Below are 14,482 nucleotides of genomic sequence, written 5' to 3' on the forward strand. Positions count from 1 at the left end.
GCCGGTGAGGTGGAGCTCCACCGCGGCAAGGGGGTCGGGCGCGGGGTGCTTGGCGACGCTGGAGAACGGGAGAGGATGGGGGTCTCGGTCAAGAGGAGCGGGGGTTCGTGCGGGAGGAGTGGGGGGTTCGTGCGGGGCAACGGGGATGATCCCGATCCAGATCTGGATCGATGGGGGAAGTGGGGGTGGTTGACCTAGGGTTCGATCGGGGTGGGGAATAAGGGAGGGCAACCTGGGTCAGGTGGACTGGCCTGACAGGGAGTGGCTAGCTGGGCCAACGCCGAGTAGATTAGTTCTTTTGTTTTTCATTTTATCTTTTCCTTTTTATTTATTTTCTTTTCTGTTTTCTCTTTGTTTCCTATTGTTTTAGTTTGTGTAAAATATATACTTGGCTTCTAATTTAGTATTTCAATTTAGGCCACTGTCACAAATAGTCTAGTCCCCAAATAATTTAGTTTGATATTTTATTAATTAGTAAAGGCATTTAAATAATTAGGTTTTATACTACTTAAACCATTTTAGTGCAGTTAAGCATTTCATAAAAGTTTGGTTTCACTACCATAATCACCTATGCATTATCTAGCATGCCCCGAACATTTTAGTTTCATTGTTTGAAAACTTTTGTTGTTTGCCTGATTTTTAATTTGGATTCGAATCGGTTTCAAACTAACGCGAGATTAGCAACAGTAATTGAGGTGACGTGGCATGATTAGCAGAGGGTTACTGTAGCTTAATTATCCGGGCGTCACAATTCTCCTCCACTACAATAAATCTCGTCCCGAGATTTAAGCGGTGGGGTAAGGGGGGAAGGTGCTGGTAGTAAATAACCTAACGAGTCTTCTCGGTCTTGGCTGCCCTTTCGAAGAGGTTGATCCCTTCCATTGATGTCTTCATTTCTCTGCTTCAAGTCACCATGATCAAGTCGTCATCCTTTCTTCGTGATCTCCATCTTCCTACGAACGCGACCATGGGGGAAAACTCCGGAAGAACGCATCTCCACAAAGCTGGGCATCTGACGGTGAACTCAATGGGAAATACACAAGGTACCCCACAAGTCGTATTTCAATGAATTTGTTGAGTGCAATATATGATGGTACCAAAGTTTCAAACGGATAGGCAATCATTTGATGACTAGGCATAAGCTGGAATGGGGGTTTGAACAACGAGACTAACATGGTGTTTGATTCCAGGATGAAATAATGGTATAGAATTTAGCTCGTGAATCACATACGAAGCTAGGTGCAAAGGATACATTAGAATCCGGGTTGTAAAGAAGAGTCAGGTTTCGATCCTGGGACCTGTGGGTTATGGGGCCACCATGTGGGTTCAAAGTAGGAAGGGTGGTGACATCTTGCACAGCCGCGACAGGGAGGCATGTCAGTGAATAGCTTGCCAGCTATGCAGGCAACAATGTTGATACCAAGGACGGGGAACGAAGAGAGCAATTTTCATGCTTGTTGAACGAGGCGAACCAATTGGCAAAGTTCTCACCCATCCGTGGTTACCGGAATGTCATCAACAATAGTAACACGGTCTTACTGACAAGGTCGTACACCAGGGTGTTTACATAGGCAGCGAATCATTACTGCTTAGATCATATAAACCACAAGAAAGGTTAAACAATACAAAGGAAAGGAAAAGGTGATCATCAGGTTAAACAAAACAATGGAGAGGAAAATGTGTTTAAACACATATTTCAGGGGTATATCCTTCCCAAGGACAAGCAGAGCATGATATCCCTGACAAGATAGGAGGTAGAAAACCATTTAGGTAAGGGGAGAGAAATTTCATGACATTACTCAAACAACAGTGTTTGAATAATTGATAAAGAAAATTTAGCATTGTGCTTCAAATGTTCTTATTGATGATAGGAGTACCACATACATGCTTCGAGGTAGCATTGGCAAGGTCCTCAGACAAAGGTCGGACTTTGGATACACGAAGGATCCATCAGGAACAACTTATAGAATAAGTCTTACAATTTCCTCATGGAAGAATGGATAACCTTGTTGAAAAGGAAACTATAACAATAGGGCCTCCGACCAGGTGTGCTAGGCATGTTATCACCTTACTGGGTTATAAAAAGATCAATGGTATGACTCTTGGAAAATGTTCCAACCATCATATCTGACAAGTTTCAAATCTGATTGGTGTCAGGACACCTCAGACTTAGGATGCCTGAGAAGAAGAGGTGCAACACAATTGAAGAGACGACATTATATGATTCTCGGGAAATGAATTATGGAAGCGAGTTCTGAAACAAGAGTTCATCATTAAGCCAAGGAGAGGAGGAGGAGGTGACTGATGACCTCAACGATAACTCACCGAGATTTTCACAAGATGGATTTCCACAATTATGTGAACAAGGAGATAACAAGCAATAGGTTTGCTAGAAGGGAAAAATCCAAACAGCACCATTCAATTGTTGGTACACCGGTTGGAATCAACACGAGGACCAAGAAAAAATTGTGATGGTGATAAGTATCATCATACCGAGAATTTCTAAGAGGTGGAGCAATCCCCATAACATTCTCGACAGAAAAGACAGTAATACTTCGAGGCAGAACACAACACTAGCTGGAGAGCAATTTGTGTTCATAATGTGGACAAGTTCGCGATGAAAGGAAGTCAAGGGTGTTGTCGATGATAATAAAAATCATCAAGGGCAAGGAGGGTATTTCTCATCATGAGCATAGTTGACACCTCGGAAGAAGTCAAAGTGTTGAAGGTGATCCGACACATTTGTCGGAAGGTTTCAAGAGGATGCAATCAAACAACAATGGCAACAAGCACGAAATGGCGAAGTAGCAAGTTATAGGATCAATATATAAGATGCAAGCTCAGAACCAAGGTTGCCTTTCAAGACAAGTAATAAAATGTTGAAAGCTCGACGTAAGTCGTGCTCACACACTGAAGAATTCGTGCACCAGAGAAGGACGAGGTAGCACAGTCAAAGAAAGCAAGACCAGGATGCAGCCAATAGTCTAGGAATGACCAGATTGAGTTCAGAATTTCCTAGTAAAAATACTAGGGTATTTGATTTGTAGTGCGGAATAATTTCACTATTCGGTGTCCTCGGTTGACAACAACCCAAAACCCGTAGAGTGATTACGACAAGGAAAGACATTACTTCAACAAAGTTAGTAAGATGTGGTCCAATGGCAAGACATCTCCGAGATACCGGGGGTAATACTCGAAGGTAGAACATGATAGAAGTAGAACCGGGTCATTGACCTATGACAGTAGATACTTCAACATTGCCAAAATTAGACGAGGCACTGGAATGGATTCCCATCAGATATATATCAGATCAGGACTGCATGGTCGGAACCATAACTGTAAGGAATCAATTTCAAGAATACCGAAAGAATCATACAGCTGGATAATCATTTTGCAAGAAGCCTCCGAGACGGTCTGCATCATTTTCATGGGCATGAACACAAAGTTCAAGGTCGACTCCCACTTCTTTAATGCATATCATTTCATTCACCTCTCGCTTTGATATAACTGCAATGTTGGAATTTTATCTGGTAGAACACCAGAAGAGTATGACTTGTGAAAACTTTCGGGTTCTCAGGGATTAGGGGAAGGCATAGGTTCAACCCATCAGGCATCTTAGTAACATATACCACAAGTTTCAAAAGTAAATACACAAGCTCGAAAGCAGAGCATGCTTGGCCAAGCAGAGGATACAATTTACCAAAGGCATTATATACCCGTGGAAAGGCTCACAAGGTTACTGAATACGAAGGACGATGTCGGATGAAATCCAACAATGGATTGGGCGATGCACAACGGAGCTGATGTGAGTATCGGTACTCAATCAGAGAAAGAAAGAATACAGAGGCATCAGATTCAAGAATCACCTGATTAGTCTGATGCTTAAATAGAAGGAAAATATGGTTTCCAAAATGAAGGATCAGAAGCAGGCGCTCTGATCAAGGATGGATAAGTTGAAAACAATTAGTTGGACAATCAATAAAGGTTTGAATTGCCGAGAACCAAATCATGTCCAGAATGACGTCTGAGTCGGGAAGATAATTCATAAGGATCAACTGATGATTCCAGGCATTCGCAACATTTCGAATCAACGGACCCAAAATGGTAATGACAAAGGATGCCAACAAAGATTACTAGATATATAGAATTAACCATAATGCAGCAAGGTAAGAACTTCAGTAGCAATAGGCTGCTTAGGATTTTCGGAAGATCGAATGGTATTTCGAAGACTTTAGTGAAACACATGAACAACTGAGAAGGAGCGGATACTCGATAAGTGCAAGGAATTATCCGTATGGGTATTCATGTGGTAAAGAACTGCAAGGCAGTGAGCTCAAAGGATTTTTGGGACAACAAAGAGTATTTCGGGACATCTTGTAATAACAAGATCAACGGGGAATTATTGTATGAATGGCAGGTGTATGCAGTTTGCATAGGTATTGACAGTGGAAGGAAATCGCAAATGCGATGGCACAAAGACCCGAGGGAACATCGTACAGTAACTTCGGAATCTTCTAGTGCAGCAGGCGATCATCTGAAGTGAGGGGCTCTCCGGGAGAAAGTACTTGCGAGAACCTAAAGTTAGTTTTGTTTTTAGCAAAATCATTTAACCCGAATAGAAGAGAGCTCAGAGTCCCAGAGTAAAGATCGAGGAGTAAAAGATCCTAATACCACCCAATGGCGACGTGGGCCCGTAAGGCACACAACCAAGTTAGTAAAAGTTTTGTAGTGACTAGACTCGAGTTCGGCCAAGGAGTGTGGAAGGGGGATTCCTACAGGCAGTCCACTCTGATACCAACTTGTGACGCCCCCGATTCAATCGTACACTAATCATGCACGCAAAAGTGTACGATCAACATCAGGGACTCACAGGAAGATATCACAACACAACTCTAAAACATAAATAAGTCATACAAGCATCATAATACAAGCCAGGGGCCTCGAGGGCTCGAATACAAGTGCTCGATCATAGATGAGTCAGCGGAAGCAACAATATCTGAGTACAAACATAAGTTAAACAAGTTTGCCTTAAGAAGGCTAGCACAAACTGGGATACAGATCGAAAGAGGCGCAGGCCTCCTGCCTGGGATCCTCCTAACTACTCCTGGTCGTCCTCAGCGGGCTGCATGTAGTAGTAGGCACCTCCAGCGTAGTAGAAGTCGTCGTCGACGGTGGCGTCTGGCTCCTGGACTCCAGCATCTGGTTGCGACAACCAGAAAGAAAGAAAAGGGGGAAAAGGGGGAGAAAAGCAATCGTGAGTACTCATCCAAAGTACTCGCAAGCAAGGAGCTGCACTACATATGCATGGGTATATGTGTAAGGAGCCAATATGGGTGGACTGAAATGCAGAATGCCAGAATAAGAGGGGGATAGCTAGTCCTATCAAAGACTACGCTTCTGGCAGCCTCCGTCTTGCAGCATGTAGCAGAGAGTAGATTGAAGTCCTCCAAGTAGCATAATCCTACCCGGCGTTCCTCTCCTCGTCGCCCTGTTAGAGAGCGATCATCGGGTTGTATCTGGCACTTGGAAGGGTGTGTTTTATTAAGTATCTGGTTCTAGTTGTCATAAGGTCAAGGTACAATTTCGGGTTGTCCTTTTACCAAGGGACATGGCTATTCGAATAGATTAACTTCCCTGCAGGGGTGCACCACATAACCCAACACGCTCGATCCCTATCGGGGAAACTGATCCACGGACACCTATGGGACCGGCGGACCGAGCCCCTTTCGGTTCGGCTGGGGGCGGAGGTCGCGCGAAGAGCAGATCGAGGCGAAGCACACGAGCAGTTTACCCAGCTTCGGAGCTCTCCGGAGAGATAATACTCCTACTGCTGCATGTCTGAGTGTATTGAGTTCTTGCTCGGGAGCGCTGAGTGCTACAGTACACACTAGCTGCTAACGAGACCAAGCGTGAGTGTTTTTCTGCCTCCGAACCCCCCTCTACGTTGCGCATGGGCCTCCTTTTATATGCTCAAGGGGTCACCGACAGGTGGCAACGTAGACAAGGGTAAAAATGGAAAGGTGTTGCGGTTGGTACAACTACCTGTACAGTGTATCATACCTAACCCTGATGGCAGGGGACAAAGGCATTAAATGCCCGTCTGCGTCGCCCAAATAGTGCAAAAAGGGACCGTCAGGGACGCCACCGCTTGCCACGATGGCAATCTTGTCAGCGCCGCTAGCCACCGTGCACCACTGGCTACACAGCCTCTTGCCACGCGTGCCTGGAAAGGTCCCAGGGCGACACGTTGGTGGATGTGCTGGAGCGCGGGTATAGAGTGGTAGCTTGCCGCGGCAAGCGCCTTGCCGCGGTCGTTGTCTTGTCGCGTCCAGAAGCTTGTCGCTCACCGGGCCTTGCCGGGACGTGTGGCGCGTCGCGGCAAGTTCCTTGAGATGCCTCGGTTGGCCTTCCCGGCAAGCTCCTCTTGCCGGGGCCTTGTCTCCTTGGCTTGAATACTTTGTTCTTGAATGGCTCCAAAGGAACCACGGAGGACCTTGGCGGTCACCCGGCAAGCCCTGCCGTGGGGTGCTGCGACTGCCCGTGCACAAGTTCGGGATATTAGGGTACCCCTACTCTAGTACACCGACAGGAGCCCCCCGGGCCTGGGCCACACACGGTGCCGAGCGCTGTTGGGCCAGGCCCAAAATAGGGCACGGGCACGTGCGGCCTGGGTTACGCCATATCTTACTCCGTATCCACCGCGCCCTCCCCGAACGGCACCCGTCGAATGCGGTGTCGTGGGAGAGATCGTGGGTGATTTCTTTATTCGGAAAGATGGAACGTCCGCCCCCTCCCTCTTTATAAGCAGGGGAAACAGGGGCAGTTCGCCCATCTCGCCGGTTGCTATTCCAATCTCAGAAACCTCCGCCGTCCCTCCCTTTCTTCCCAAAGCTGAAAGAGAGCAGCGCTCCGCCCCCCATCGCCACCAGCACCACCAACGCCGTCGATCTCCCCCACCACCTTCGCCATGGCTCCGAAAGCCGACAAGGGGAAGGTCGTGAAGTCGACCGAGGCGCAGCGGCTCGCGGCGCTGCAAAAGGAGCGGGCACCCTTCCCCCCCAAGCTCGCCGCGAAGGAGCTGAGGGAGTATTACTACCTCTTCTGGTCGACGGAGACGCGAGCGCATCCGCGCACGAAGGTACTCTCAGCCGTCGCTTCGAAACGGGCTCCGAATGGATATCCCTTCTTCGCGTTGTTCTTCTACTGCGGGCTCTGCCCGCCTTTCTCTGAGTTTTTCTGCGACATTATGAACACCTACGGGTTCCGCCTCCTTGACTTCACCCCCAATGCCGTTCTGACCATGGCAGTTTTCGCACATCTCTGCGAAAACTTTGTCGGAGTCTATCCAAATGTAGCTCTTTTTCGCCACTTCTTTATGCCCCGAGTTGAGAGAGGGGAGCCTTTATCCGGCGGAATCGCCTGGATCTCGAGAGCTGGCAAGAAGGAAGCTTATCTGGAGGGAGAGCTCCGCGGCAAGTGGGAGGAATGGAGAGCATACTGGTGCTGGATTGTCGAGGAGAACCCACAGCCGTTTACCGCCCAGCGCCAAGCCCCAGTAGCGCGCGGCAATGATTGGAGCAACGTGGCCCCGGAAGACGATAGGCTGAAGATTGCCATCACCCGGATCCAACGCCTCAGGCTTGCCGGGCTCACTGTAGGCGCCGTTGGCGCCAATTTTCTTCGACGCTGCATCGCCCCCCTGCAGGAGAGGAGGAGACCCGCCTGGGAGTTCCAGAATGCGGCGGACATCATGAGGCTGCGCCCGGGCCTCAACTTCAACTTCACTGTCCTGGAATTGGATGCAATGCTCCAGGAACTGTTCAAGCACGACCCTCAACATCCCGAAGTGTTCAGGTTGCCGAAGGGTGTCGTTCTGCTGTGCAACAACTCCTCGCTCGACCGCATCCATGCAATGATGCCGCTGTGCGATTCACATGGAATTGTCCCAACTTGGCAAGAGCCTGCAGACGACGTCGTGCAGGAGTTCTTTGACGGCTTGGTAGAAGTGCCGGTCCGCTCCGATGAACAGAAAAGCCTTACTCACGACACCACCGATGCGGAGATGCAGCGCATTGCCACTAGGCTGGAAGAGGCGGCGGCAGCCGCTGCCACGGGCGAGTTTGGATTCACCGTGGAGGAGGCAGAGGCAGCAGAGGCAGCAAGCCTTGCCGAGCGAGAGGGGCTTGCCGGCGAGGAAGAGCTTGCCGGGCCTGAAGTCGACTCGAGCGAGCCCGCTGAGGGTGCGAGCGGCTCGTTGAAGACCAACTCCTCTTCCTCCTCATCTTCAGACAGCTCGCCGCAAGCAGAGCCCCCAGCTCCACCAAGAAGGCGTCTCCGCAAGGCCGGGGACGTAGCGGCGCGGCAGACGAGTCAACAGCCGCCGCGCCACGCGACACGCTCCACCGTGGCAAGCACTGTTGCCGCGGGAGTACCTCACGCCGCTGCGGCAACTGGAGCGGGGTCCTCCCGGACCACCGCTTCTGCTCTTGCCGCCTCTCACACCACGGCGGCGGCCGGAGCTGGGCCGTCTCAGACCATCGCCACTGCCCTCGCCAAGCGGCTAAGGGAACCTACTCCTCCGCCTCGTCGCGCCGGAGGTGAGCCGGACTTTGACCTCTCCACGCTCAGCTCCGACGAGGAAGAAGAAGAGTAAGATTCTTTGCTGTACTTGTAGTTCTTCAATTCTTGCTGTTTTGTCTTGTATCTGATTTGCTTTACTCCGAACCCATTCCTTTTCAGGACTCTGGCCTAGAGAGCGGCGAAGAGAGCCAAGGTCCCGGTGATTTTCATCGAGGACGAACCCACCGTGACAACGAGGGGTGTGTCCGAGACCACCTTGCCAGACCCGGCAACTATTCCCCAAAGCAGCCCCCAGCGCAGCCCCCAGCGTAAGTATATGTTTTCTTCCCACTGTTAGGCATGCATGGGTGCTCTTTCTTTGCTGACATCTGACTATTGGTTTGTGTAGGAGCAGAGCAGCCTCACCAGGAGCGCCCGAAAGCCGCCCCTGACATGCCATCTGCTTCGACTACACCGCCAAGGGAGGGTTCCCCGGCAAGGGAGCGTTCTCCGGCAAGGGAGAATTTTCCGGTAAGGGAGAAGTCTCCGGCAAGGGAGAGTTCTCCGGCAAGGGACAACACCAGCGACCCCCCGGTGGCGGAGACCACGACTGTAGAACCCAGTACAGGTAATCCTCTTGCTTGGAAACTTCCTTTGGGTTCTTGTTCTTCTGATTTTCTTTTTGGATATTTGCTTCACTTTTCTCCTTTTTCCGGCCGTCAGATCCCTCTGCCACGGAGCCGATGGAGACCGAGGTCACCGGCGAAGAGAACGCGCGCGGCAATACCGACGACGCCGCTGCCACCGAAGAAGCAGCTGGCGCTGATGATCCGGCCGGCGAAGAGGCCGCCAAAGCTGCCGCCGCAAAAGCCTGCGAGGGGTGTGGCGATCGCACTGACGGCCCCGAGGCCGCAGGAGCGCCAGGCACTACGCCGACCGCCGATCCCTCCGCTGCTGCCGCAGCATCAGGCTCCGAAGAGCCCCAGCCCGGCGCCTATTTGAAGGCCGGTGATGGCGTCTTCATCAAGCTCCCCTGGGCGTCAAGCTCCAGGGTGCCGGTCGAAGGAGAAATCTTGGATGGAGAGGTGCTTGCCTCCGCTGGGCTGATGCTGGTTGATGCGCCGAGCAGCAGCAGCGGCGAGTCTGAGGAGGAGCGGCTGCTGCGGAAGCTGGTGTCGCTCTACCGCGCTCGACAGGCCAAGCTGGAATCCCGAGAAGCGCTTGTTGCGAAGGCGGGAGTGGACATCGAGAAGCGCGCGGATGAGCTCCGGGGTCTTAACCAGGAAGCTCTCCGGTCCCTGGTAGAGGAGCGGGAGCAACTCGCCGAGAAGCGGAAATCCTTCCTCCTCGAGAAGGCCGAAGTTGAAGAGCAACAGCGGCTTGCCGCCGATAAGCTCTGTGCGCGGGAAGTTGGCGCAGCGGAATGTTAACCTTGACAGCCACGAGGAGGAGCTTGCTGCGCGCGAGCAAACATTCGGCGGGGCTCTCAAGGAAGCAGAGGATGCTGCCGCAGCTGCTGAGGCCGCCAAGAAGGAGCTGGAGACGAAGGTGGCGCAGCTGGAGGCCGATCTCAAGGCGAGCGGTGAAGAGCTTGCCGCGCTCAAGCGCGAGCGCGAGAAGGACGCCTACACCTTTGGCGAGCTGCAAGGTCGTCTCGCCGAGAAGGGCAAGGAGCTTAGCGCCGCCAAGGACTCCAACGCAGATCTTGAGTTGAAGCTGACTACTTTGACCAAGACGCTGGACGGCGCCAGGGAGCAGGAGGTGGCCTTGAAGGAGAAGATCAACGCCGACGAGGCGTTGCTGGCGAGGGATGCTGCCACCCAGGACACTTTTTGGGAGAATGTGGAGCACTGGACAGAGGGTCTCATGGATGTTGCCGTAGCCATCGATAGGGAGCTGGCGCAGCTGGGGATGGAGGATCTCGGGTATCCCTCCGATGAGAACCTCCAACCCAGCGCCAAGCTCAGCTTGTTCTTCAAAGGCATGGTGATGGCCCTCCAGCGACTCCGGGAGAAGATCCCAAAGCAGCTGGCCGACGAGTCACGCAAGATCTGCGTGGGAGCTCTTCAAAAGGTGTTGGTGAAGGTGGCCTTCCGCAACCCGGGCCTCAACCTCACCAACGTCCTCAAGACCCTGCCGCCGGATGCTGATCTGGAAGCGCTCAAGACCCTTGTCGCACCCATTGTGGACAAGGTGAGCGGGATCAAGAGGGTTGAGGGCGATCGCGTAGATTAGGCCGCCCGTTTTCTCCTTTTCTTGTCGCTGCTGGTCATGTTATGAGAACAATCTGTTAGAGCTGCGACAAGCTATCTCGTAATATAACTCTATTTTGGGTAGCGATTGCTATGTTATTTCTTTTACTTGATTCCTTCCTTCGTATGTTTTTGCCCTACGCTTTTAGGGAACTTGCCGGTGCAGGCGCCTTAGCCGCGAGCGCTGAGTGCGGGACGTCAGCAGCCTGCTGGCGGTGCCGCTACCGACAAGGAACCTTGTCGCAACTAGTCGCAGCTTACTTAAGTTGTTGAGCGGACTCGAAACAAAGTAAGGGTGCAACTAGTTACGAGTTGGTTCCTCCGCGCACAGGTTTTCCATACAAAGCATGGTCGTTCGAGGAAGATAACTTAAAATTTTTAAAACTGATTGCTCAAACTTTGGCAACTTAGCTTTTCTGTCGTTTGCTTCCTGGTAAAGCAAAACTTTCTTGAGCGACGCCTGGTCCACACCATTATCTTCTCCTTTCCCCCCGGCAAACTTGTGGGCGAGGGAACCTTCGTTTCTTTGAGAAAGAGAAAGAAGAGAAAATAAAGATATGGAGCCTTACGGCTCGTTATTGCTTACCAGGGGTAGGCGCTGCACAAAGTGTCAGATAACACGTGCAAAAAATAGAAAGCATGAAATTGACAAGATGTGAGGAGCACATGAGCTTTACTTATGCACGGGGTCTGCGCCCGGCTTTGTACAAAGGATTACATGCAACATCGGCAAGACTTGTACAAAAGGTGGTTGCCGGAACAGGTTCCGGCAACCGCGCCTTACGGGTAAAACTTACGAAGATGCTCAATGTTCCAGGAGTTGCTCACCGGAGTGCCATCTTCGGTCTCAAGGCGGATAGCGCCAGGCCTAGTGACTCGTTTCACCCGGTAAGGGCCTTCCCACTTTGGCGTCAACTTGTTGGAATTCTTGGCGGACTGAACGCGCCGAAGAACAAGGTCGCCTTCCTCAAGACTTTTGGCATTAACTTTGCGGCTATGGTAGCGGCGCAAAGCTTGCTCGTATCGAGCAGCTCGTACAGTGGCCTAAAGACGGTCTTCCTCAAGGAGCAGCGCGTCATCTTGTCGCAGCTGCTCTTGCTCAAGCTCATCATAAGCGAGCACTCGAGGTGACCCGTATACGAGTTCCGTGGGGAGAACTGCCTCTGCTCCATAGACTAGAGCGAAAGGTGTCTGGCCAGTGGCTCGATTTGGCGTCGTCCTGATCGACCAAAGAACCACCGGCAGCTCCTCAATACAGTTCTTTCCGCACTTGCGCAGCCTGTCGAAAGTCATGGTCTTGAGCCCGCGCAGCACTTCAGCATTTGTCCTCTCCGCTTGACCGTTGCTTCTCGGATGAGCAACTGAAGTGAAGCAGACCTTGGCGCCAAGATCTTGGATGTACTGCATGAAGGTGCCACTCGTGAATTGCGTGCCGTTGTCAGTGATGATCCTGTTAGGGATCCCGAAGCGGCAAACAATCGACCTGAAGAACTTGACTGCTGACTGTGCTATCACCTTCCTCACTGCTTCCACTTCCGGCCACTTTGTGAACTTGTCGATTGCAACGTACAAGTACTCAAAGCCCCCGACAACTCGGGGAAAGGGGCCCAGGATGTCGAGCCCCCAGACCGAAAATGGCCAGGATAAAGGGATCGTCTGGAGAGCTTGAGCTGGCTGGTGTATCTGCTTGGAATGGAACTGGCACGCTTCACACTTGGTTACTTGTGCAGTTGCATCCTGGAGGGCTATCGGCCAAAAGAAACCTTGCCGGAATGCTTTGCCGGCAAGCGCTCTTTCGCCAATGTGGTGACCACATATGCCTCCATGTATCTCTGCCAATAGCTTTTGTCCATCTTCCCGGTGAATACACTTCAATTTCACACCGTTGAGTCTTCTTCTGTACAGTGTGTTGTCGAAAAACTTGTACATACTTGACTGCCGGGCTACTCTTTCCGCTTCTTCTTGCTCTTTGGGAAGTTCTCCTGTCTGAAGGAAACGGACAATCTGCTGTGCCCATGCTGGAGCTTGCGGCTCGACAACAAGGACTAAAGGCACATCTGCTGCTGCGGGAACATACGCTTCTACGGCGAGAACCTGCGGCTCAGCCGGAGCTTGACGTTCCCCGGCAAGCTTGCCGGAGCAAAACTTGTCGGGAGCGTCTGCTTCAATGGAACAAAGCCTAGGGCTTGCCGGAGCAGACTGCTCCTCAGCACCCTTGGTGTTGATCTTGGGGACCTTCTTGGCGGCGGCTTTGGGGAGCTCTGCCGGAAAATAGTCACCAAAAATCAACTTCCTCTTCTTGCTCTGTCCAGTTGATGGCGTTACAGACGGTTGAGTTAGTTTGAGCACAAAGATCCCTGGTTCCACGGGTAACTTAAGTGCGGCGCACTTTGACAGGCCATCGGCAATGTCGTTCTGAGCTCTTGGAACAAGTTCCATCTGTAGGCCATCAAAGTGCTCTTCTAACTTTCTCACTTCGTCAACGTAAGCTTCCATCAACGGACTCTGATAATTCTTGTTCACTTGGCGGACGACAAGTTGCGAGTCACCCCTGACAAAGAGCTTCTTGATCCCAAGGTCTACTGCGATCCTGAGACCGGCAAGCAAACCTTCATACTCTGCGGTATTGTTTGTTGCTTGCTCCTTGGGAAAGTGCATCTGGACTACGTACTTGAGGTGCTCTCCGGTGGGCGCAACAAGTAGCACGTCCGCACCGGCGCCTTGCAGTGAGAAGGCACCATCAAAGTACATTAGCCACTCTTTGCTTGCTTCCTTGACGGGGATGCTCGTTTCTGGAATTTCTTCATCTGGTGTTGGCGTCCATTCTGCTATGAATTCTGCCAATGCTCTGCTTTGGATAGTTGAAGTGCTCTCCAACTTGAGGCCAAAGCTTGACAGTTCTAGTGCCCACTCGACAATCCTGCCTGTTGCTTCTGGATTCTGCAGTATCCTCTTCAGCGGAAAACGAGTGACAACTGTGATCTCATGTGCTTGGAAGTAATGGCGCAGCTTTCTTGAGGCCATGAGAAGGCCGAAAAGCAATTTCTGCACACTAGAATACCTTGACCTAACCCCCTATAGAAGGGAACTGACAAAGTAAACTGGGCGCTGCACCATTCTCTTCTGTATCTCCTCACGCGCCTGTGCAGATCCATCTTTGTCGGGACCAGAGCTTGTCGGTGAAGTCCCCTGCTTGTCGCTGGATGCATCTGCCGTGGTTGCGGGCTCATCATCCGCCTCCCTCTCCGCTACTAACGCAGCACTAACCACTTGATTGGTTGCCGCTATATACAGCAGCAACTTCTCTTGTGGCTTAGGTGCGACAAGTGTTGGAGTGGAGGACAGGTATCTCTTCAAGTCTTGCAGCGCAGCTTCCGCTTCCGGAGTCCATTTCATTGGACCTGCCTTTTTCAATATTTTGAAAAACGGCAGGGCGCGCTCAGCAGACCTAGAGATAAACCTGCTGAGAGCAGCCACGCAATCGGCAAGTCTTCATACATCCTTGACGCGCTTTGGTGCTTCAATCTGCTCAATGGCCTTGATCTTGTCGGAATTGGCTTCAATTCCCCGCTGAGACACGAAGAACCCGAGAAGCTTGCCGGAGGGGACTCCAAACACGCACTTCTCGGGATTAAGCTTGAGGTTGATCTTGTGCAGATTTGCAAAGGTTT

This window comes from Triticum dicoccoides, chromosome 1B, assembly GCF_002162155.2.
Source record: "Triticum dicoccoides isolate Atlit2015 ecotype Zavitan chromosome 1B, WEW_v2.0, whole genome shotgun sequence".
Lineage (NCBI taxonomy): Eukaryota > Viridiplantae > Streptophyta > Magnoliopsida > Poales > Poaceae > Triticum > Triticum dicoccoides.